This window comes from Canis aureus, chromosome 6, assembly GCF_053574225.1.
Source record: "Canis aureus isolate CA01 chromosome 6, VMU_Caureus_v.1.0, whole genome shotgun sequence".
NCBI lineage: Eukaryota > Metazoa > Chordata > Mammalia > Carnivora > Canidae > Canis > Canis aureus.
In genome coordinates, this window is record NC_135616.1 from 39,005,956 (window position 1) to 39,028,905 (window position 22,950).

The window sequence follows — 22,950 nt, forward strand, 5'->3', positions numbered from 1 at the left end:
CCTGGGCCAAAGGCAGGCGCCAAACCGCTGCCCCACCCAGGGATCCCCCATGGTCCTCTTTTAAAACAATCGATCGATCACTGCCTACCTCCTTCATTGATTTCAAAGATTTCCAACCAGCGCGATACAACCCCACCCATTTCTACTCCTTTAGCGCTCGCTCTCGCGCGCGCTCTCTCTCTCATGGTCTTTTTTTTTTTTTTTAAAGATTCATTTATTTATTCATGATAGATATATAGAGAGAAAGAAAGAGGCAGAGACACAGGCAGAGGGAGAAGCAGGCTCCATGCCAGGAGCCCGATGCAGGACTTGATCTCGGGACTCCAAGATTGCGCCCTGGGCCAAAGGCAGGTGCCAAACCGCTGAGACACCCAGGGATCCCCTCGCTTATGGTCTTGAATGATCAGTCACTCCACTTCCCTCGTAAATGACAGGAATAAGAAAGACAATGAAATACATTCACATTTTCTTTAGATTGTATTTTTATATAACATTCTAGGACTGTAAGTAACTTTTAAGTCATTGACATAAATTGTTATCCAGTTCATGAATCCTCACCATATATATATTTTTTCATTTTTATTTATTATTTATAATAGTCACACAGAGAGAGAGAGGCAGAGACATAGGCAGAGGGAGAAGCAGGCTCCATGCACCGGGAGCCTGATGTGGGATTCGATCCCGGGTCTCCAGGATCGCGCCCTGGGCCAAAGGCAGGCGCCAAACCGCTGCGCCACCCAGGGATCCCCTCACCATATATTTTACAAGTGAATTCATTACTTCACACAATAATCTGTTTTACTTTTGGATAACAAAGAGTTCTCTTTTTTCCCATGTTTCAGCATAGGTGTTTTTTTTTTTTTTTAAACAATTGAAGTATAATTAACAGAAAGAGTTCCTTTTAATCATGAAATAGAAATGAAAGACTTGAACAAATAGAAAGACTTACTATGTTTCTGTATTAGGAAGACATAAAGATGATAATTTTTCCCTAAACAAATTAATAAATTTAATGCTATCCCAATAAAAATACCACAAAAATTTCTGTCAGGAATAAGAAAAACTATCACATTCATTGGAAAAAATAGACAAGCAAGAATAGCTAGTAAAATCTAAAAGAAGAAAGCTGGGGTTGGGGTGCCTGGGTGGTTCACTTGGCTAAGTGTCCAACTCTTGATTTCAGCTCAGGTCATGATCTTAAAAGAGTTGTGAGATTGAGCCCCATACTGGGCTTCATACTGGCCGCAAAGCCTACCTAAGATTCGTTCTCCCTTTTCCTTTCCCCACCCTCCCAAACACACACAAAAAAGAAAAACAAGGGGATAACTGTATCAAATGTTAAAATATTTTTTTAAACCTTCAATCATGAAAACAGTATGGAACCAACATATGAAAAGACAAAAACCAATGAAATAAGGCAGAGCAACACATAATCAAATATCCAAAACATAATCAAATAACACATAACATGGTGTGAGTCCTATAGCAGGATGACTGTTGAGAACTAGGAAACTATCAGCTGCATCAACTACACCTTTGACCAAGGAATCCCATTGTGAGAGATCTATTCCAAGACACACTGGCAGAAACAGAATGGCTACAGAAAGCTATAAAATGTACCACTGTTTGAAGATTTTATTTTTAAGTAATTTCTACACCCAATGTAGGGCTCAAACTCATAACCCTGAACAAGAGTCACACACTCTCCTTCACTGAGCCAGCCAGGCACCCCTACCATTATTTTAATGACAAATCCCTAAAACAATTATCTAAAAGACAGTGGCTGTGTAAACCTAAGTATATGTGTACAACAGAGTACTATGAAACTGAAAAAAAAAAAAAAAAAGGAAATACTAACATACTGCTATGTGATGCTCTTCAAGAATATACTATTAAGGGGATCCCTGGGTGGCTCAGCGGTTTAGCGTCTGCCTTTGGTCCAGGGTGAGATCCAGGATTGAGTCCCACATCAGGCTCCTGGCATGGGCCTGCTTCTCCCTCCTCCTGTGTCTCTGCCTCTCTCTCTCTCTATGTCTATCATAAATAAATAAATCTTTAAAAAAAAAAAAAAAGAAGATTGTCTTAAAAAATAAAAAAGAATATACTATTAAATGAAAAAAGCAGGATTAAGGAATATGAATATATACCCGAATAAACATGGAAGAAAAAAACAAAAATGAATGAAAATGGTGACTTTTGAGGGAGGAAAGAGACCTACAGGTTAGATCTCTCTGCATCTGCTTATGGTTCTAACTTTGCAATTAGTATTTTAAATATTTAAGAAACAGAATTACACCATATAGAATTATACCATATAGAAAAATACTCCAAATCTTTAAATATTGAAAACAATGTAAACAAATACATCTATCAAATTAACTACATAGCTACATGGAAAACTATTTTTAATTTTTTTAAGATTTATGTGTTTATTTTGGAGAGAGAAAGCATGAGAGTGGGGTGAGGGGCAGAGAGAGAGAGAGAGACAAGTAGACTCCTGAGCACAGAGCCCCACATGGGGTTTGATTCTCACAACCCTAAGATGATGACCTGAGCCGAAATCAAGAGTCAGATGTTTAACTGATTGAGCTACACAGGACTCCTATTTTGAATTACTTTAAAACCCAAGATTTAGTCTACATGTTTTATTTTTTTAAGATTTTATTTATTTATTCATGAGAGACACGGAGAGAGAGAGGCAGAGACACAGGCAGAGGGAGAAGCAGGCTCCATTGCTGGGAGCCCGACATGGGACTCGATCCTGGGTTTCCAGGATCAGGCCCTGGGCCGAAGGCGGAGCTAAACAGCTGAGCCACCCGGGCTGCCCTAGTCTACATGTTTTAAAGACAAAAAGCTGTCCATACAGAAGTCTTAAATTGCATCCAGTGAGAATATCAGTAGTAATATTGGCATAATTATTTTAAGATTTTATTTATTTATTAGAGAAAGAGAGGGAGAGGGAGAAGCAGGCTCCATGCAGGGAGCCCAATGTGGGACTTGATCCCGAGTCTTCAGGATCACGCTCTGGGCCCAAGGCGGCGCTAACCACTGGGCCACCGGGGCTGCCCTGGTATAATTATTTTGAACCTAGATAGATAATTGATGGAAAAACAGATCAAATAAATTAGTATATGAATGTCAATATGAACCAAAATTTTGTAAGAAAAAGGAGATATAAAATATAATCAAAGAGGTTGGGATGCCTGGTGGCTCAGCGGTTGAGCATCTGCCTTCAGCCCAGGGTGTGATCCTGGAGTGCTGGGATCGAGTCCCACGTCAAGCTCCCTGCATAGAGCCTGCTCCTCCCTCTACCTATGTCTCTGCCTCTCTCTCTCTGTCTCTCATGAATAAATAAACAATATCTTTAAAAAAAAGAGATTAATCAAAAACTATAATTTTAAGCTGGAATTAGAAATCTTCAAAGTCTTTAACATACATGTGCACACACACATGCTTATTCCTCTATCTCTAGCAAACTTCCAACAACTCTACGCTCAAGACTGTGGTCTCTACCTACCACTTCCCATTAAAATGAACCAGAATTACTCGTAGAACAGACTGTATCTAAGTATTGGATAGGAAATGTACAAGATGATCTTAATGATGGGTCTGTAGCTCTTCATTTGTACTAGTCACTCTACTGTTTGAAATTTACCACAGTGAAATACTTTTATTAAAAAAAGTTCTTCCTAAGAGTAAAATGCCTTTCTGTAATTTGCATTTATTGATCTGAGTCTTACCTTGCTAAACCACATAAAATAAGTCTAATGCTTTGCTTTCCAATAGCTTTTCACCCATTTGAACTCAACCAACATATTCAACCTTCTCTCCCTAAGCAACCACTTTCTGGTCATTTTCTGATAGATGCATTTCAGTTTCTCAATATTCCTCTTCACATTATGGCAACTAAGTAGAACATACCACCACCAAAAGTCAATCAAATCAGAATTAAGGGAACTTAATTCTCTCTTTTGGACTCAACTCCTCCAATTTTGTTCAAGAGGAAACAGACTTTTCTGACAGTCTCCCTATACAACTTACAAATGTGAAGCTCGTAATTAAAGAAACCTCTTACATTTTCTTCCCATTCTATTAACACGATATTCTCATTCTGTACTTTCACAATTACTTTTCAAAATTTAAAAATTAAGAGGATTTATTATTTTAAGTATTTTTAAGTATATTTGTATCTGAAAACTATAACATTTCCAATTTTAAAACTGACCTAAATCTGTCTTATATAAACTATAACTATGTGCAATTGCATGGATAAAGCTTACTAACAGTAGTAAGTGGAAGGAGCCACTGTATACTATATAATTCCATTTATATTAAGTTCATAAACAGGCATTACTAGTTATAATATTAAGTCAGGAAAATGGTATGGTATGGGGTAGGAGTAAAAGGAAAGGAGCATGAGGAGGGTTTAACGCGTGCTGGCAGTGTTCTCTTAACCTGAATGCTGGCTAAATGGGGTGTTTGAGTTTGTGAAAATTCATTGAGCTGTTATACTTAAGAATTAAATGTATTTATATTTCAATAAAAAAGTTATTTTTAAAATTCTCCCCGAAAGTAGAGATATAAAGAGCTCCCATAATTTGCTAAAGGACTAAAGTCGAATCTGGGTTTTCATCTCTATCAGAAATCAGCCTAAGATAGTCTGCCACAGTAAATGGTCAATGATTAAACAGATAAAAACAAAACAAAACAAAACAACAACAAAAAAAAAACAGAACAAAACAACAAAGACATACACAGTTTTGTTTTGGCTTCAAAAATCTTTTCTTTCAAATCCTGATATTAGATAAACTGAGTGGATGACATAATATTAATAAGGTGTTGAAAACTACATTTGGTACTGGTGATAGTATCATCTTATATTTTTCTAAGAACCCTTTAAAATGACAACTAGTAAATGATAAGTACCATACTTAAGAAGGTATATCATATACCAGCCAATGAAAAGGTTATTGTATCAAAACATCCTATTAGGCATATAATTTTTTTCAACATGAAAAGGGCTTTATTCCAAATATGCTTATTTAAAAAGAGGCGAAAATGCTATCATCCATGGATAAATACTTTTATATTTCAGGTATTTCCATCACACACACAACATACACATGTACATTCTTTTATAAAAATGGGCCCAAAATGCTTTTTGTTTGTAGCTCGGTTAAATAATACAAGATACCATTCTGTGCAAATAAATGAGATGTTAGACTACTGATTCAATGGTTTCAAAATAGTCCGTAATTCATAAAACCAACTGCCTACTTGGTGAGTTTAAAATAATTTCCAGTTATTTATTATGAATATATGATAAATATCCAGTTGCATCTTTTTTTAAAAAGATTTTATTTATTCATGAGAGACCCACAGAGAGAGGCAGATACATAGGTAGAGGGAGAAGCAGGTTCCTTGTGGGGAGCCTGATGTGGACTCAATCCCGGGACCCCGAGATCACGCCCTGAGTGGAACCGAAGGCAGATGCTCAACCACTGAGCCATCCAGGCGTCCCAACATAAATCTTTACCTACTTGTTCAATTACTTCCTTTAGAGGACGACTGCTAGGTCTAAAGGGATATACAATAAATAGTTACACATGTGGACCAGCTATGTATCAAAGGGAGAAAAAGTTTTTTTAAAGCAAAAAAGAGTTCATTATAAAAATCCAGACTGTACAAACAATACTCTTCTGCAACTCAAGATAACAATTTAGGATGTGTGATTTCCTACACTGTTAGGCAATGCTTCTTAAAGCAGTAACAATACGATCTGACAACCTGGTCTTGATAATTCTGAAATTCAACACTGTCGATTTGGGTGGTTTGGTTTTAGCCAGGTTCAGAAATTTTACTGCCTCCCATTTACCATTCTAAGAAGTTCATTATTACATTTTCATTTCAAATGCCATTAATTCTAGGATTAATTACTTTTTAAGTTCATTTTCAAATCTACTTGTTATTGTCCTGTTTTTAATCAAAGGCTCTTTGCTCATTTAAGCACATAAGATCTTTCAGGTGGTTCCCTCATCTACAGCTCTTTGTAAAGACTACATGTGCATGAACTAACTTGCCCTACTGTGGGTTTGTGATCGAGAGCTATCTGTAGTTTTCTGTTTAGTGTTTACAACATGCTTACATGAGTTTTTTGGTGGGATGTGAACATTCTGAATGTGAAGAGAAGACCGTGTATTCCCATTGTCAGTGTTTAAGATTTCACAACCTATAATGTGGGCTTTTTTGTATTTCTTTTTACATTTATTGTTATTCTGAATGTCCTGTCACATGATTCTGCGGGCCATGCATAGTTCCTCAGCATGGAAGTAACTGTTTAAGGCCTTGTTCCCAATTCTCTTTCTATATTTTGGAGTTGATCATTACTGATTTAGAAGAGCCCTCAGTATGTTGGAGAGAATAGTTCTTTTTTTGTTCTCTCACATTATACCCATTTCCCCCAATTTGTCAGTCATCTTTCCACTTCCTGTTAGATTTCTTAAACAAGTTACAATCTTTTATGCGTTCAAATATACATGAAAAACTCTGAGCACCTCGCACAGGTTGTCAGTGAAGCCCCAAGGCTGCATGACACAGGAACTGCAATTAAGATCAGTAAGAACACACGAGAAGAGATGAGATACTACCTGCCCAAGGTCACCTAACCAGGTAAGTGCGGTAAGATTTACACTTAGTCTCCTTTCACAAACCTTAACCATTAGAGTCAACGCAAGGGTCTCTTTAGCTTCACCGCTGTTATCACAGTGAACTTGAAAAGGTCATGCCCTCCTGAAGACGACAATCTTGACCACCTTTTCAGTGAATAGTTTTGTTCTTTTTCCTTTGAATTTTAAAATAATCTGTGAGTAGGTACACATCTTTTACCTCAAAAGGAAGTTTTCCACTACTCACTTCATGTTCACTGACTTGAAATACATTCATCATCTATTTATATTTGGGTCTTTCTTTAAGCCATTTTGCTTCACTCACATTTACCTTTGTTCCTGAGCCCCTAATACAATATATTGATACTATAACGTTATAAAAAGTTTTAATACTTGAAAGGACTAATTTTTCTTTGTTATATTCCTGTAGAAATTTCTTGGCTATTTTATTTATAACATTATTTAGATATAATTCATATACCATAAAATTCTCTTTTAGAGCACAAATTCAATGTTTTTTTAGTATATTCACAGACTTGCATATCCCATACCACTAATTTTAGAACATTTTCATAAGGTTACCTTATTATTTTTGCATATGTATACTTCCAGGTGGCTCTGAAATCCATTTGAAATTTCAAAAAATCCAAATGGCTTTAACTTTGTATATTAAGATAGGAAAAAAGATATCTCAACACTAACATCAGCACCACAATAACAGAGCAAATTTATCTATTTAAATTTTTTGGTGTTACTGGACATTTATAATATCTTATTTAAAACAGATCCTAAACACTTGCTGTCAAGTTTACTTCTAAATATTTCATAAATAACATTACTTTCATGAATAAATTTTTTGTTAGATTTTTCTAATTCGGGAACAGACTGGGCGGCTCAGCAGTTTAGTGCCACCTTCAGCCCAGGGTGTGATCCTGGAGACCTGGGATGGAGTCCCATGTCGGGTTCCCTGCATGGAGCCTGCTTCTCCCTCAGCCTGTGTCTCTGTCTCTCTGTCTCTCTCATGAATAAATAAATAAAATCTTAAAAAAAAAAAAAAAGATTTTTCTAATTCTAAATTAATGATATTTGAGATATTTGAGATTCTAAATTAATGATATCTTGCTTAATCAAGAACTCATTTTTTTTTTCAGAAAATACTAAATACCTACTATTTAAGTGCCAAGAATAAAAGCAGAGAAAAAAATCCCTTTCATCATGGAGAGTTCATTCTAATGCATGAGCGGGGTAGAAGTAATAAAAAGGTAAGTCAAATATTCAGTATTTCAGGTGGTGAAATATGCTATGCAGAAAATAAGAGCATGGAAGAAGAAGAAAGACTAGGCTTGGAAAGCATTTACAATATTAAGACAAGCTGTCTGGAAAGTCTTGATTGAGAAGACCACATCTCCACAGAAAGCCAAAGGTAAGTTACCTGAGAAGAGAATATCTCAAAGATAAAACATTGAGAGGAAAGGCCCTGTGGCAGGAGCTTCTCTGGTGTAATTGAGTAATGATAGCCAGGTTTGTAATTAATGGGTTTGTGATCGAGAGCTATCTGTAGTTTTCTGTTTAGTGTTTACAACATGCTACATGAGTTTTTTGGTGGGATGTGAACATTCTAAATGTGAAGAGAAGACTGTGTACTCCCATTGTCAGTGTTTAAGATTTCACAACCTATAATGTGGGCTTTTTTGTATTTCTATTTACATTTATTACCTGTTATTTTGAATGTCCTGTCACATGATTTTGCGGGTCATGCACAGTTGCTCAGCATGGAAGTGTTTGTAGTTAAGTTTGTAATTAAGTGTGGCAGGAAGTAGAGGGGCAGACTTGACAAACTTTTGTTAGTCCAAGAGAGGGGAAGCCATTGGAAGGTTTTACACAGAAGAGGTATGTGACCTAATTCTTCATTCAACAAATGTATATTGGATGCCTAACTCAGCGTTGGAGATATATCAAATAATAAAGAAAAAATTCCTGTTCTTGCATAGATTGTTTTAATAGAAATTTTTTTTTTTTTTTTAATTTTTATTTATTTATGATAGTCACAGAGAGAGAGAGAGAGAGAGAGAGGCACAGGGAGAAGCAGGCTCCATGCACCGGGAGCCTGACGTGGGATTCGATCCCGGGTCTCCAGGATCGCGCCCTGGGCCAAAGGCAGGCGCTAAACCGCTGCGCCACCCAGGGATCCCCTGTTTTAATAGAAAAAAAAAAAGATAATAAAGAAAACCAAGTATTATAAAAATATTATGTTATAAGCTGGTGACTATTATGGGAAAAACTGAAGGCCACTGAGAGAGTTAGGAGAGGCTGAGAAACTGAGCTGTGTGACTGAGTGATGCCTCATTGGCCAGATGACACATGGGCAAAGACTAGAAGTGAGGAAGTTATGAAAGGAAACATCAACAATGCTGGTGTAGCATGATTTGAGCAACTGAATGCGGACAGCAATACAATACGTGATGGGGAGCACACCAATGAGGGCCTTTAGGCTCTTACAAAGGCTTGAGCTTTTTCTCTGAAGGAAATAGGGAGTCCCAAGAAGGTTTTCAGCAGAAGAGTGATGCGATGTCACTTAAATCTTCAAACAATTCCTCCCTCCAGCTGCTTTCTTCATAAAGCTTTGTTAAATGACAGGGACTCGAGGGTGTAGCTCCATGAAGTCTTGTTAGTAAGCCATTGTGTTATCTGGACAAGAGAGAATAGAGACCCTGGACTAGGGTAAACAGTTTAAGTGATGAGAAGGCCACATACACTTATGGTGGGGGACGGAACAGAACTATCAGGAGATCAGTTTTGGTTGTGGTATGACTAAAATGGCCTCTACCACCAGAGAAGTGTGACCAGGAAGTTTCAAATCTGCAAGACAACAGCACACAGACATTTAAAGCCTTGAGGCTGGCTAATGTAGCCAGGTAAAGGTGAATGTGAATGGAAAAGAGGACTAATGGCAAAATGCTGGGGCACAGCCACATCATGAGATGAAGAGCCAGCAAAGACTAAGGAGCCACAGGTAAGAGCAGAAGGCAGGAGAAGCAGAAGCACAAGTGAACATGTGGTACTCCAGAGCTGAGGCGAGGAACCCATCTCCACAAGGGCTGACTACTGACTGCCAACTGCCACTGATGGATCAAACAGAAACGACAGCATGGATCTCTCTGCTGGAGGTGGCACTGTGGGGTTGTGGGTTACAGAAAGTGCTGTTGCACAGTTAAGTCCAAGAGCAAAACCCTGATTGGAATGAGTTTAAAAGAGAATGGGGAGAGAAAAATGTAAAACCAAGTAATGAATAACAGGGAATCAGAAAAGCTAGAAGATAAAGTGGAATCAGAGATGCTTTTCAAATGTGAAAAACAATGGCATATTTTGATTCTCAAAGGAAATACAGCAGTGAGGGTCGCCTTGGTGGCTCACTTGGTTAAACATCTGAGGCTTGATTTCAGCTCAAGTCATGATCTCAGGGCTGTGAGACTGAGCCCCCTATCTACCTCCATGCTCAGTGGGGAGTCTGCTTGGGATTCTCTCACTCCCTCTGACAACCCCCACCCCATTCTCTCTCTCTTTAAAAATAAATATATCTGGGGTGCCTGGGTGGCTCAGTGGTTAAGCATCCACCTCCTGGTTTTCCCTCAGGTCATGATCATGATATCAAGCCCCAAATTTGGCTCCCCATTCACTGAGTAGTCCACTTGGGATTCTCTTCCTTCTCTTTCCCTCTGCCCTTCCCCACTCTCTAAAATAAAAATAAATAAATCCTTAAAAAAATTAAATTTATAAAATTAAAAAAATGAATCCAAAAAGTTTAAAAAGGATATATAGCTGTGAGAAAATGAAAAAAATCATATTCTCCTGAAGTTTTATATATCCATATATGTGTAAAATCCCTAGACAACTACTCAGTTCCAATAGAATTTACCAAATCATTTTGTCATTCATCCTATGACATGAAATACACTTTTCATACATTAAGTTCTTGGGTCTACTGATAGATTTCCATTCTGTGTCACTGATTTTCTCTATGTACATTCACTACTACCACAATGTTCCATCATTTTAACTTTATATTCTTGTAAGACTGATTCCTACCTGTAACTGCTTGGTTCAGAAATGTCACTGCTACTCTTATTTTTCCATATAAATGGTACAAGCAATTTATCTAGTGCCAAAAAAAAGTATCATTTTAACTGCCATTGTTAAATTTACAAATACTCCCCAAAGAAGTGAAGGAAGGGACTTGTGTAGAGATTTCTGCACTGATGTTCACAGCAGCATTATTCACCAACAGCCAGGAGGAAGTAATTCCATTGATGTCCACTGACAGGTAAATGATAAAGAAAATGTGGCATATATACACAATTGTTTATTATTCTGCCTTAAAATGGAAGGAAATTTTGACATATACTATACAACATGGATGAACCTTGAGAACATTAAGCTAAAGGACATAACCCCATCACAAAAAGACAAATATTATATGATTCGATTTATATGGTACCTGGAGTAGTCAAATTTATAGACAGATTGTAGAGTAGCAGCTGCCAAGGGGCTGCAGAGCTGGGAAGCTCTGTTCTGTCAATGTTAAGTGGAGTACAGAATTTCAGTTGGGGGAAGATCAAAAATGTTCTACAGGTAGTGATTCACAACAATGTGAATGTACTTAATGCCCACACAATTGTAAATGTGGGACGGTTTAAAAGGTAAACGTGGCATTATATATATTTTACCACAATAAAAAATTCACAGATAAATTTTGGGAGAACTTCATGATGATCTTTTTCAAAACCATTTCCATTTGCTCAAAACTCAATAGTATTTTGAAGCATTCTTCATATAGATCTTAAGCCCTGATAGTTTTTGTTTCTATATATTTCACTTCTTTTATGTGGAAATCTATTCTTTCATTTTATCTTTTGATTCTTTGTATACATATGAAGGTTATTGATTTCTCATTTATTACTGTCAGTCACTTCATTGAATTCTCTTACAAGGTCCAGAGACCTTTATTTCAGCATATATGAAATTAAAAGGTGAGGCACAAATCTAATAAAAATGGGGTCCCTGTAAGAAGAAGAGTACTCATAGATCTCTTTGCTTTGCATTGACATAGAAGAGGTCATATGCGGAAACATCAATAAAGTGACTATATCTAAGCCAGTCCACACCAGAAATCAACCTGGACAGCAAAATGATCTCAGACTTGTAAACTCGAGAACTGTGATGAAATAATTTTTTTTCCCCATTTTTAAAGATTTTATTTATTTATTCATGAGAGACACAGAGAGAGAGAGGCAGAGACACAGGCAGAGGGAGGAGGCGGCTCCATGCAGGCCCCTGACGTGGGACTCGATCAAAGGTCTCCAGGATCAGGCCCTGCGCTGAAGGCGGTGCTAAACTACTGACCCACCCAGGCTGCCCAATAAATTTGTTTTTATTTTTATTATTTATTTATTATTATTTTTTTAATATTTATTTTTATTTATTTATGATAGACAGAGAGAGAGAGAGAGAGAGGCAGAGACACAGGCAGAGGGAGAAGCAGGCTCCATGCCAGGAGCCCGACGTGGGACTCGATCCCAGGTCTCCAAGATCCCTCCCTGGACCAAAGGTGGTGCTAAACCGCTGAGCCACCCGGGCTGTCCTGCAGATCAATTTTAAATTCTTCTCTAGGGGACTATTTTTCTGGGAGAAAGGTAACAAAAAAATATATAAAGGAAAACATGGAGATATAGTTAAAAAAAAAACACACTATTTATTTATTAGAGAGAGAGAGCACGTGCAAACGCACAAGCAGGGGGAGGTGCAGAGTCAGAGGGAGAGAAGCAGATTCCTGGCTCAGTGAAGAATCCAAGATAGGGCTTGATCTCCAGATCCCGAGATCATGATCTGAACCAAATCCAAAAGTGGGATGCCTAACCAATTCAGACACCCTGGATCCCCACTGAGATATAGCTTTGCTTTATTTTATTTTATTTTTTATTATTTTATTTTATTTATTTTATTTTATTCATATATTCATGAGAGACAGAGAGAGAGAAGCAGACATAGGCACAGGGAGAAGCAGGCTTCTTGTGGGGAGCCTGACGTGGGACTTGATCCCAGGATCTGGGATCACAACCTAAGCCAAAGGCAGATGCTCAATCATTGAGCCACCCAGGCACCCTGGGATATAGCTTTTAAAAAATAATAACAAACAATATCTTAAACATGAACAAAGATATGAACAGACAATTTGAAGCAGAGAATTAAATAGCAGAACAAGAAAACACATTCAAACTCACTAGAATAAGGGAAGAAATAAATGCTAAAAGATAGGGCTTTTATACTTTGCCATTACTATGAGTGACTACCAAGAAGTGAAGAATTAAGAAAATAATGAGACCTCAGGAAACATATTCACAGAATCTAATGAATGGGTAAATTATAAAGAGGAAGACAGGAAAAGAATAAAAATTACAGAAATATTTAAAAATATCTTCTAGGGGATCCCTGGGTGGCTCAGCAGTTTAGCACCTGCCTTCATCCCAGGGCATGATCCTGGGGTCCCAGGATTGAGTTCCATGTCCGGCTTCCTGCATGGAGCCTGCTTCTCCCTCTGCCTGTGTCTCTGCCTCTCTCTGTCATGAATAAATAAAATCTTAAAAAAAAAGAATCTCCTTCTAAAGGATACTATGAATTTATACTTGAAGGCAGATTTTTACCAAGTTTGGCTTCAGTCTCAAGAAAGTCAAACAACTGAATGTTTACTTTCATGCTTTTTCTGGTATCACAAAACTAGGAGTAATCACCATAATAGATTACTACTAGTTATAATCAGTCTAACATTGTCAATAATACAAATAGGGCATGACACTTGGATTTGTGGTATTACTTGAATTTTCACTTTCAAATAAAGGTAAGAATTCTATTTGAAACAGGAAGAACTTCCTTAAAGGCATCAGGTGTTAACATTTAGTAAGCAGAGGTATATGTATTATTTTAAAACTGAAATGCTGAAATACTTATAATCACAAAAACTGTTAGTTTCATGTTCTAAAACAAACTTTCAAATAGTTAAATAAGCAAGGACATTGACAATATAAATATTAAGAGTATGTTATCTAGATTAATATGAACATTTTAAGATTAAGTAAATAGATGCTAACAGAATTTAAATAATCATAAAAGAATAACAGACTTGGGGATCCCTGGGTGGTGCAGCGGTTTGGCGCCTGCCTTTGGCCCAGGGCACGATCCTGGAGACCCGGGATCGAATCCCATGTCGGGCTCCCGGTGCATGGAGCCTGCTTCTCCCTCTGCCTGTGTCTCTGCCTCTCTCTCTCTCTCTCTCTCTCTCTGTGACTATCATAAAAAAAAAAAAAAAAAGAATAACAGACTTGCATTTACATCATAATTTTCACCTTCCTAGAATTTTAGTGCACTAAGCTAAGTAACATTAAACATTAACTTTTAAGTAAAATGTTTTACTCTTTAATCCTTGGAGCTTTCAAGAAAAATACCTCTTTAGCAATTCTTCATGTTGTATGAAAATTAATTAAAAGCATGCCAACTTGGGATCCCTGGGTGGCGCAGCGGTTTAGCGCCTGCCTTTGGCCCAGGGCGCGATCCTGGAGACCCAGGATCGAGTCCCACATCGGGCTCTGGATGCATGGAGCCTGCTTCTCCCTCTGCCTGTGTCTCTGCCTCTCCCTCTCTCTCTGTGTGACTATCATAAATAAATAAAAAATAAAAATAAAAAAAAAGCATGCAAAAAAAAAAAAAAAGCATGCCAACTTAGCTCAAAGTTTCATGAGAGAAAACTCCAAAATAAATCATCTTCAATCATATAACCTTTGATCTGGACATAATAAAGTATCTTAAAAAGTAGGAAATATTAGAGGAAAACAAAACATCTACAAGTGTGGTTCTTCATTAAAAAAATTAAATGCTTTAAGGTGTATGATTCAGGAGGCCTAAAATTTTTTTTTTAAGATTTTATTTATTTATTCATGAGAGACACAGACAGAGAGAGAGGCAGGCTCCATGCAGGGAGCCCGATGCGGAACTCGATCCCGGGTCTCCAGGATCATGCCCTGGGCTGCAGGGGCCGCTAAACCACTGAGCCACCCAGGCTGCCGGAGGCCTAAAATTTGAATAATGCTTTTTGAAGCACTGCTACAGACTGACAATCATTTTCAGTAGTTGAAAAATATTTTTTTGAGATCTGCCCACTAAGTTCCTTTGAGAAAACATCCTATTAAAAAAACTTGTTCCTAAATCTTTCTACTGTAAACAAAATGTGAATATGATTAAATATGCTGCATCTGTTTCTTGCACATCAAACATTCATATACATAAAAACATGCATGCTTGACAGCATGAGATGATAAACTTCTGCTTTGGTTTTTGCTGAAAGATACTTGCATATCACACTGCTTAAACGAATGAATCGGACTAAAATAAACTGTTATAGAAAGGAAAAATCAATAAAGGAAAAATATAGGTGCCTGAGTGGCTCAGTCAGCTATGCATCTGCCTTGGGCTTAGGTCATGATCCCAGGATCCCATGATCGAGCTCTGTGTCAGGCTCCCTGCTCAGTGGGCAGTCGGTTTCTCCCTCTCCCCCTGTCTCTGGTCTCTCTCCCTCAAATAAATAAATAGAATCTAAAAAAAAAAAAAAAAAAAGGAAAAATATGCAAAATTATCATCTAATTAATACTGACAAAAGAACAAATATAGTGAAAGCTATGAATGACTTGGGAATCATCAGACTAGAATATTCTGTTCAGGGATGCTTGGGTGGTACAGTTGGTTAAGTATATGATCAGCTCAGGTTATAATCCCAGGGTCATGGGATCCAGCCAAGCCCTGCCTCAGATTCCACTGCAGTGCTTCTCTCTCTCCCCCTCCCCCCGCTCGTACTCTGATAAATATAATCTTAAAAAAAAAAAAAAAAAAAAAAAGCTTTGATCACATCCTCAAGTTGTATGTTTAGAGAATTAGAGCACAGACTTGTTGTCAGTAAACATAAATACAGTAGTAGGCTATTTTCATCATTTTTTTTTAAGATTTTCTTTTTTTATTCATGAGAGACAGAGAGAGAGAGGGAGAGAGAGAGAGAGAGAGGCAGAGACACAGGCAGAGAGAGCAGGCCCCATGCAGGGAACCCAACATGGGACCCAGGATCACGCCCCGGGCCGAAGGCGGCACCAAACCGCTGAGCCAAACAGGCTGCCCTTCATCATTCTTGTTACACCAGAGATTTTAAGATTAATTTGCCATGTACTTAATGAAACAAGAAGAACTAGCCTTATTACATGGTTAGAAAAAAAAAAAAAAGAGTGACTTAAATATGGAAAGCTCTAATGTTACTCTACAAATAACAACATCAACATAGGAAAACTTATTCAAAGTAGTTTGTTTACTGGAACCCACTGAAACAATGTTGTGCCTTAGGAGTGTGTGAGTGCGGTGGGAAGTTCCTCAACCTATTGTTCTATTACATGGCATATATTGAAACTAGTGTTCATGCAATGAAAGCTGAGATGCAGATGGAAATTTAGACAACTCTATTATCTTGTAAAGCAATTACACACACCAACATTGCACTGTCTATAGATACAAGGTTTATGAAGAATTTGGAATGTTACCACTCCATCCTAACAAAAAGTAAAAAGCTAAGCAAATTGAAAAATCAACAAGTGGTTTTTTTTTTTTTAAGATTTTATTTATTTTATTCATGAGAGACACACACATGGAGAGAGAGGCAGAGACACAGGCAGAGGGAGAAGCAGGCTCTATGCAAGGAGCCTGACGTGGGACTCGATCCCACGACTCCAAGATCACGCCCTGGGACAAAGGCAGGTGCTAAACCGCTGAGCCACCCAGGAATCCCCTCAAGTGTTCTTACATCCATACTGGAAGTAGGTCACAGGGCAAACTACTACTGTCCCCCAAACTGAAGTGACCTAAAGAGAGTCCTAAATTACCAGAGCAGAAAAAAATGAGCTGAAACGTTGGTAGAGAGCCCTGAACTGTAACTTCCAAACTGTGAGAGGCTTAGTGCACAACCATCTGGGAGCTGAAAACTCCTGGGGGAATCAGCCACTGCCATCCTCCACACTTCTCTGAGTTTTATGCTCCTGTATCTATAACCAGGTTCTCACAATGAGAACCCCTTATCCCACTTCCCAGAGGAGGAGGGAGAAAGAGAACTATTTTGAAATATGTCAGAGTATTATATTAATAAGGTCTGCCCTCAGGAGACACTACTAAGCAGAGTATATAAACCTATTGGAATTTAACAAAACCTAACTGCTCTGGGGAAAGGGAAACATCCAACTCTAGCCTACTCTAACCATTCTGTCCTACCTCAAGAGGAGAGGGGGAAACTGAGAAGCATTTGTGAAGTTCACAGTCTAGAAATGCAGGCTTCCTAAAAGAGCGAGGCCTAGTAATGAGACTAAAGACTATCTCCCCTCCCCTCACACCTTACACCTTATATCATTAAAAGTCTATTTACAGCAATTCCTTTTACCCAGTACATTATGCCTACTCATCAAGAAAAAATTACAAGATATACTAAAAGACAAAAAACACAGTTTGAAGACATTGAAAGCATTAAAATCAGACTCAGGGGCATCTGGGTGGCTCAGCTGGTTAAAGGTCAGCCAGACTCTTGCCTTCAGCCCAGCTGGTGACCTCAGCAGTGCGAGACCAAACCCCTAAGCCCCTCTTCAGGCTCTGGGCTCAATGCAGAGTTTGCTTAAGACTCTTACTCTCTCTCCCCCTCTGCCTCTCCCCACCACAAACTCACATATTTTCTCTCTCTCTAAAATAAACAAATAAGGATGCCAGAGTGGCTCAGTGGTTGAGCACCTCCCTTTGGCCCAGGGTATGATCCTGGAGTCCAGGGATCAGGTCCCACATCAGGCTCCCTGCATGGAGCCTGCTTCTCCCTTTGCCTGTGTCTCTGCCTCTCTCTGTGTCTCTCATGAATAAATAATTAAAATCTTAAAAAAAAAAAAAAAAGAAAATCAGGCTTAATGTCTGCCTTTGGCTCACATCATGATCCCGGGGTCCTGGGATTAAGCCCTGAATCTTGGCTCAGAGGGTGCTTCCCCCTCTGTCCCTCAAGTCAGCTCATATTATTTTTTCTAATACATTAAAAAAAATTTTTTTTAAAGATTTTATTTGTTCATGAAAGGCACACACACACACACACACAGGCAGAGACACGGCAGAGGGAGATGCAGGCTCCATGTAGGGAGCCCGATGCAGGACTCGATCCGGAGTTTCCAGGATCACACCCTGGGCTGAAGGCGGCGCTAAACCGCTGGGCCACCGGGGCTGCCCCATTTAAAAAAATTTTAATAAAAAGTTAATTAAAAAAAATCCTCCTTAAATACTACAGGGTGTCAAAGTATCCAACTGGAAATTTAAAACAACTATGATGAATATGCTACTAGATAAGGTAGACCTCATGTGAAAACAGATAGGTGAAGCATGCAGAGAGGTGGAAATTCTAAGAAAGAAACAAAAAAAGTTCCAGAGAACAGAAACACTAAAAATGAAGAGTGGCTTTGATGAGCTCATTAGCAGACAAAATACAACTGAGGAAAGAATCTCCCAGCTTGAGGATATCTTAATAGGAACCTCTAAAACTAAAAAAGCAAAGAGGAAAATGACTGAAAAAAAACAGGACAATAGATATAGAAAGTGTGGGAAACTGTAGCATTTGCATAAGGGGAATAAAAGAAGGAGAGAGAAAAGAACAGGAAAAATATTTGAAATAATGATTGACAATATTCCCAATTTAATACCAGCCACCACAAACCAAGTACAAAAAACTCACAGAATAATAAGATAAATGCAAACAAAACAAAACCAAAATAACCTATACCAAGACTCACTGTTTTCAAACTACAGAAAATCAAAGATAAAGGAAAAAATCCTAAATGAAGCCAAAGGGTAAATATACCTTCATACAAAAGCGCAAACCTAAGAATTATATCCAACTTCTTGGAATGTGCAAGGAAGAACAGTGGACTGAAATTGATTTAAAGTGTTAGAAGAGGGATCCCTGGGTGGCGCAGCAGTTTGGCGCCTGCCTTTGGCCCAGGGCGCGATCCTGGAGCCCCGGGATCGAATCCCACGTCGGGCTCCTGGTGCATGGAGCCTGCTTCTCCCTCTGCCTGTGTCTCTGCCTCTCTCTCTCTCTCTCTCTCTGTGACTATCATAAATAAATAAAAATTTATTAAAAAAAAAAGTGTTAGAAGAAAAAAAAATCACCAATCTAGAATTCAGTACCCTGTGAAATTATCCTTTAAAAGTGAAGAAGAGGTGGCACACCTGGGTGGCTCAGCGGTTAAGCCGTCTGCCTTCAGCTCAGGTAGTGATCCTGGAGTCCTAGGGATCAAGTCCCACATCAGGCTCCCTGCATGGAGCCTGCTTCTCCCTCTGCCTATGTCTCTGCCTCTCTTTCTCTCTCACATGAACAAATAAAATCTTTAAAAAAGTAAAAAATAAAAAAATAAAAATGAAAGTGAAGAAGAAGGGCTCCTGAGTGGCTCAGCTGGTTAAGTGTCTGCCTTTGGCTCAGGTCAGAGGGTGTAGAGCTCAGGGGGGGTAGTCTGCTAACCCTAACCCTCTGCCACTCCCCCTGCTCTTTCACTTTCTTTGTCAAATAAATAAAATCTTAAAAAAAAAAAAAGTGAAGAAGAAATATTTTCACTGACAAAAATTGAGGGAATTTGTATCCAGCAGACCTGCCTTCCAAGATGTTAAAATTTTTCAGAGAGAACAAAAATATTTCAGAAACTAGATAAAGACAGATAAACTAAGAAAGGAAGACCACTGAGGAAGGAAAAAGTGAAGATGACATATAAACTTTCATTTTTTTTATTCTTAATTGACCTAATAGGCAAGTTTGTTTAAAATAATAGCAACAATGTATTTGACAAAGTACAATTATATATATATATATATATATATATATAATTATATATATCCTTATATAGAAGTGAAATGAACCATGATTATGACATAAAGGGGAGGGGGAAGAAGGAATTTGGATTATTTTGTTATTATAATGTACCCATGAAATGCCAGGCTTATCTAAAAATGAACTTAGTTTAATTATTATAACTGTGTTGGGGAAATGCTAGGATAGCCACTAAAAAATGTAAGGAAAGAGATTTATGGACAAATTTTTCCCCAACGATAGTAAGAAATGTTAAGTTACTTGTAAAACTACATTTGAAATTAGAAATATAGGGACACCTGGGTGGCTGGGTGGTTGAGCATCTCTGCCTTCAGCTCAGGTTGTGATCCCCGGTCCTGGGATGGAGTCTGCCTCTTCCTCTGCCTATGTCTCTGCCTCTCTCTATATATCTCTCATAAATTCATAAATAAAAAATCTTAAAAAAAGGAATTAGAAATATAGAGACGTCTGACTGGCTCAATTTCATAAAATCCCTAGGTTTTTTTTGTTTGTTTGTTTTGTTTTTGTTTTTTTTTCCCCCTAGGTTTTGTTAGATCATGTAAGGCTTTAATTCTGATGTCTCCCCCAAAGTCTTTATTTGTTTCTATGCAGCTATATCTTGAAATTAATTAGCAACAAGCACTTATGGAGCAGTCTGTATGTGAGCATCCCTGGAGTGATTTACAGTCATTAAAATGAAATAAAAGATATGAACAGGCAACCATAAAAAGCAGCATGTGAATTAGCAAGTCAGCATGATAATATTTAGGCTTAATTCCCTGGGACTTAAGGAAACCTATGACTTCTTTCAATGCAGTTCAATAATGACTTTTTCCATTACCAAGATCAACAATGAAATGAGAGATATTCACATTCACCATACCTCATTTTGTATACCAAACAAACCACAATACAGAGTCAAGCAGATATCCTTAAATCCAGCACTTTAAGAGAACGTGAACTGCTCAATCAGCCAAATGTAGCACTGATTAGAGAAGTTTCTACCACAAAATGAAAAGAACTGAGGATGAGCCTGATGAAACTGACTATGATAGTTTGAATTTTCCTGGTACGTTTATAGCAGTCTGCTGCACATTGCAATAGACGGAATCTGCTTTCCCCTCCATTTACAGGAGCAGATGTTTCCATAATAGACGGTATTTTGGGAAAAGAGTGGCATCTTGTTTTGTCTCCAAGGCTTAAGACAGATCATAGCTGCCCCCTTAGCTGTTTGTGTATGTAAAAGGAAGGCTTTATTGAAATGTGAAGATCCAGGATAATGTGCATAATAGCGGCTGCCATGGAGAAGCTGGGCTTTGTGCCAGCTGTTCTCTTCTCTACTACAAAATAACTAGTTCAAGCACCTTCCAAAATAACAATCAGTATGAAGGTAAGACAACAGAACTCCACTCAAAGCAGGACCTGAAGATACCTGAACACCATCAGGTCTTCCTGTTTGAATAACTTTTGTCAATAAGAACACAGGAGTGGAAAGGTAGCAGTGGGATAAGGTAGCCTCGAATTCTGGATCCTTTTTTGACTTAGTATGAGAAAGAGTACACTCAGAGATGGCACTTAACTCACAAGGTGCAGGTAAGATGAGAGAATGTGACCTCTTATTCCCTGGATAGAGCTAAGAAGCCTCAACCAGAAACACTGATTAAAAAGGAAAAAGAAAAAAAAAGGAACTGGAATAAACGACACCTGACAGAAGTATAGATAAAACAGTGTCACTTGGGCTCATCTTGTACCACCTTTAGTGGATGAGTCACTAAGATGTGTTAAATGCTTTGAAGAGGGGTGGCCCCGGGTGGCTCAGCGGTTTAGCGCCACCTTTGGTCCAGGGTCTGACCCTGGAGACCCGGGATAGAGTCCCACGTCAGGCTCCCTGCATGGAGCCTGCTTCTCCCTCTGCCTACGTCTCTGCCTCTCTCTCTCTCTGTGTCTCTCATGAATAAATAAATAAAATCTTTAAAAAATAAAAAATAAATAAATGCTTTGAAGAGGTATTTGACATCTAAAAATGCTTTCTTAAACTAAGAACCTAATGTGGGATTGTTTTTGAACGGAGATATTACAGACAGCTTAGTTTAGCACTCTATTGTGGTAAAATTAAGAAAGGTTTTGTTTGACCTATTATAAGACAAATGGGTTTTCTTTTTTTTTTTTTTAAGATTTTATTTATTTATTCATGATAGTCACACAGAGAGAGACAGAGAGGAAGAGACACAGGCAGAGGGAGAAGCAGGCTCCATGCACCGGGCGCCCGATGTGGGATTCGATCCCGGGTCTCCAGGATCACGCCCCGGGCCAAAGGCAGGCGCCAAACCGCTGCGCCACCCAGGGATCCCACAAATGGGTTTTCTAAGGGAAATCACCAAAGTTGTGATTTACCCGGAAATTCATGAAACAGCCACAGGTAATAACACTAATTTCTTAAAAGTAGCAAACTATAGATTGTTTGAAATAGACCTAATAGTTTTAATAAATGCTTTTAGTAACTGAAAGGAGAAAATATTTATGAGTAGTTTAGTTAGGAAAATATATGCAAAAAGCACCATCTTAGGGCTATGGAAACAATTCCTCTTATTACCAAGCTAAATGTTAATGGGTTTATTTTTGGTGCTGGTATTTTTTTTTTTTTAATGCTGACCGATCTTAACACACAGTCCATAATCTTAATGACCTATTTTTTAAGCATGGTTTGTGATTCTTTTTTTTTTTTTAATTTTTTTTTAATTTATTTATGATAGTCACAGAGAGAGAGAGAGGCAGAGACACAGGCAGAGAGAGAAACAGGCTCCATGCACCGGGAGCCCGACGTGGGATTCGATCCCGGGTCTCCAGGATTGCGCCCTGGGCCAAAGGCAGGCGCCAAACCGCTGCGCCACCCGGGGATCCCCTGGTTTGTGATTCTTAAATACAAAAACTAAAATGATCAACCTTACATTCAAGGAACATTCATTCACTGGTAAATAAAAGACAAGCATATAACTGCAGTATAACATGACACATATTATAAAACAAATACACGCAGGGAAGCACAGAGGTTAGTGCCCAGGAAACCTTTCATAGAATTAGGTACATGTGAGCTGAGTACTTTCTACCCTCTCATCCTCCCTCCTTTCTCATTGCATATGAAACTTTTTTCTTTTTTCTTTTTATTTAAGAACTTAGTAACAAATTTATTTTTCTAATTTTTCATTTTTATCTTAGCTAACTTACTTCTTGAGATTGAAATTAACAGAAAGCTGTGTCAACCAAGTACGCTCAGGAGAACTTCCAGTTTTCTGATAATTCCTAGCAGTCACAATCAACAAGCTTCTT

At 38.2% G+C, this 22,950-nt stretch overlaps 1 protein-coding gene across 5 annotated transcripts in view; it reads right to left on the reverse strand.

The window, feature by feature from the left end:
- Positions 1-22,950, reverse strand: part of ASH1L (ASH1 like histone lysine methyltransferase) — a 181,797-nt gene that overhangs the window by 123,828 nt on the left and 35,019 nt on the right. The window lies entirely within an intron of this gene.